Source organism: Heterocephalus glaber, unplaced genomic scaffold, assembly GCF_053883595.1.
Source record: "Heterocephalus glaber isolate CG9 unplaced genomic scaffold, H.glaber_assembly_v1.0 deba00001538, whole genome shotgun sequence".
Lineage (NCBI taxonomy): Eukaryota > Metazoa > Chordata > Mammalia > Rodentia > Bathyergidae > Heterocephalus > Heterocephalus glaber.
Window position 1 is genome coordinate 9,750,777 of NW_028258333.1, and position 3,496 is coordinate 9,754,272.

Here is a 3,496-nt window from a genome sequence, read left to right on the forward strand (position 1 = left end):
TAGAACTTAAAGTCAACCTTGAAAGTCATTATCATTTAAGATGTCATCAAAAGGGTGAAATATTTAAGTATAAATATGGACATAAAATATGTAACTTTACAAAAGTTCTAGTCACAGCACTATATAAATTTGAAGAAAACTTAAATAAATCAAGAGACACTGTACAGATTGGAAGGGTCAATTGTGCTGAAATATCAGTTCTTTAAAATTTTATCTAAGGGTAGAAGTTTGTGGGAGGGGAAGGGAAAAGAAAAGAAAGGAAAGGAAAGATTATGAGAAAAGAAAAAATAGAAATGAAGTCTATGTAAATAGGGAAGGGTGGAGGGGGTGAAGGGCTCACAGGTAATGGGAAAAAATAAGAACCAAGATATGTCATGTACAGGTACAAGCACCCAATGATAAATGTAAAAGTATTGTATACCTAAAATGTACCAATAAAAGAATTTAAGGAAAAATTTTTTTTTATCTAGGGATCCAGTATAATCTCTGTCAAAGTCCTATGAACTGTTAGTAGATACCAGGTAACAGATTCTAAATTTTAAATAAGAAAGCAAGGTAAAACATATTTTAAAAGCCCACACAACACTTCAGGAGGATAATTTTTAGGACTTACTTAATTTCAGCTACTTCATTTAAATGACAGATGTCTTAAAATGACTAAAAAGTTAAGTCAAATAATAATATGATTTTCTAGTTGAGTGGGGGGATCTAGAAGTGAACACAAAGAACTCAAAGAAAGGGCATATGCTAGTGTCACACTAATATGATCTCACTAATTCTCATCAAGTATATTAAAATTAATGATGCACTTTGTCATAAATTTTTATTACTTTTTTCTTCACTCTCAATGAATAAAATTAACAGATAATTTTTATATAGAATTCTAAATTAGAAAGAGGAATTCAACTCTAATGCAAAACACTGAAAGATAATATTCCCTTTACAAATTCTATATATTGAGCTGTAGCAAAGAAAACTGATGAACAACAGAAAATTTAAATAATTCCTTTTAAAATTTAATGCATCCCAATGAGTCTTGCATTAATGTTTTAAAACATAATAGTAAATAATATTTACACTATGTGATCAAAAATTTCAAAAAATATTGAAGTATATAGATATTCAATTTATCATGTTATGCATGGAATTTGTCAAATGCTTTTTCTGCATCTATGGAGATAATCATACTGTTTTGGTCCTTGGCTCTGTTGATATTGTGTATTACATTGATTGACTTCTGCATGTTGAACCATTCCTGCATCCCAGCAATTAATCCCACTTAGTCAGGTTGTATGATCTTCTTGATGATCTTCTGCATTCTATTTGCCGGTATCTTATTAAGGATTTTTGCATCTATGTTCATTAGTGAGATTGACCCATGATAAAAGAGGTGAATGACATAGGTAATGAAAAGAGACAAATTAGTAGGGAAAAAGTAAAATAGAGGTGGCCATGTCCTTGGGAGAGAGTAGGAAAGAAGAAAAGGAGGTCTATATAATATTGCAAATATACTTTTTTTACCTCTAATTTTTAAAAATCATCTGGTTTATGTATATTTTAATACAATTTAGAGCAGATGTGGTGGCACAAAAACGTAAAAATAAAAATAAAACTGTGGGACTGCATAACTCTGTAATAATATAAAACTCCCCTAGCCCCAACTGTGATTGAATGTGAGGAAATAGATAAAGATGCTTGTTAGTTCTGGGACACTAGATAAGACCTGTATAAATCATAAGGTCCCAAAGTAAATTACTCAACTCTTTGTTCGAAACTGATGTTCTGGACACTGCTATCTATAGAACAATCTACAAACATCTGCTGACCATCAGTACGTGTCAGCTGACCACTAACCTTTGTTCCTCTTCTGTAAATTTTGCCTGTTAACTTCCCCTGCAACCCCCTATAAAAAGAGCCTCGGACTCTGGGCTAGTTGCCTCTCTAAGCTACTTTGCTTTGGGAATGCTGTCTGGCCAGACTAAGGTCTGTTTTACTTTCCAACTTGTCTGGTGTGTTCCTTTCCAGGTGATCTTTGCTGCAGTCAGCTCCTCGGAGCGTTTGGTAAGGCCCTCGGTCTTACAAAACAATAAGAAAATTCTAGATCAAACAGTAATGTTGGGAGCAATGCTACATATTTCTAAGGAAAAATCATTTGAGTAGGCCTAGTTCTCCTGCCTACAGGCCAGCTATAACATTCCAAGACATAATTCTATTTTGGCCTAAACTTTCTTTTTTTTTTTTTTTAATCCAAAATCTGTTTATTGGGATGGCTTCCCATTCATCTCAACTCAGTACTGTTAGTGCTGCTTCCTCCTGAAGGAGCATCCCTTTGTGAGCCTTGCTTATCCTCCCATAGGCTGGCAGAGGACAGTGGAGCAGCTGACACACAGAACTACTGTCTGTGCATGGCTGAAGACCGTGGTGATTTTATAGCATCCTGGGCACTTCACGTCCATGAAGTAGGAATTGGGGCTCTGTACCAGGTGCTTCTTCTTGTGCTTCCTCTTCTCCTCCTCTGGAGAGGGATGAAGGGGATCTTTTGTGAAAGGCATGTTCTTTTGGGGAGGTCATCACCACAGGAACGAAAGGGAGATATATTGGGAGCAATGTTACATAATTCTAGGGAAAAATCATTTGAGTAGGCCTAGTTCTTCTGCCTACAGGCCAGCTATAACACTCCAAGACATAATTCCATTTTGGCCTCCAGACACAATTGAGATCTCAATGATCCCATGATGCTGTAATGCTCCAGGACAAGACTGCACCTTCGGGAGACACCCTGGGAGGAACCAAATCTTCATCTGTGTAGTTCCTGGGAGGAACAAAATCTTCATCTGCATAGTTACTCATTGTTCTCAGATTTGCACTACCCTCCCCCCAGTCTTTTATTACACCTTGTTTATCCCAATATGAAGTACTGAAATCTACATATTCATTTGTTACGTTTGTTTCTCCTGATGTACTGAATAAAAGGTGCTGCAAACTAGGGGTCTTTGTCTTTGCTGCCCAGAGCAGCACTGATCAGATCAAAAAGCTCAGCTTCTTCTCAGTCTCAAAAAAAAAAAAGTTTAGGCTAAAATGGAATTATGTCTTGGAATGTTATAGCTGGCCTGTAGGCAGGAGAACTAGGCCTACTCAAATGATTTTTCCCTAGAATTACATAGCATTGCTCCCAATACAGTAATATACAGAAAAAACAAAACAAGCGAAACATACTAAATAATATTCTGAGAATGTAATATCCAAAATCAAGCTCATGGGATATAAGACTGATACAGCAATACCTTTTTCAACAAATGTTGATGAAAAGGGAAAAAAGAGAGGAAAATCTACAGAAAGGCAAGCAATATATCAATGGATTTCAATTCAAGAACCATATTTGAATGCAAATTCAAAAAATTGCACAAAGCAAATTGTTAGCAAAGTGAGAAAGTGTAAAGATTGATATCTGATGATATTTAGGATTTGTTATTAATAATTTTAGGTGTGATAATGG

General features: G+C 35.4%; 1 pseudogene; it reads right to left on the reverse strand.

Annotated features, from left to right (window-relative positions):
- Positions 1 to 2,282: 2,282 nt before the first annotated feature.
- LOC110346876 (small ribosomal subunit protein eS27 pseudogene) lies at positions 2,283 to 2,552 on the reverse strand (annotated as a pseudogene).
- Positions 2,553 to 3,496: the final 944 nt, after the last annotated feature.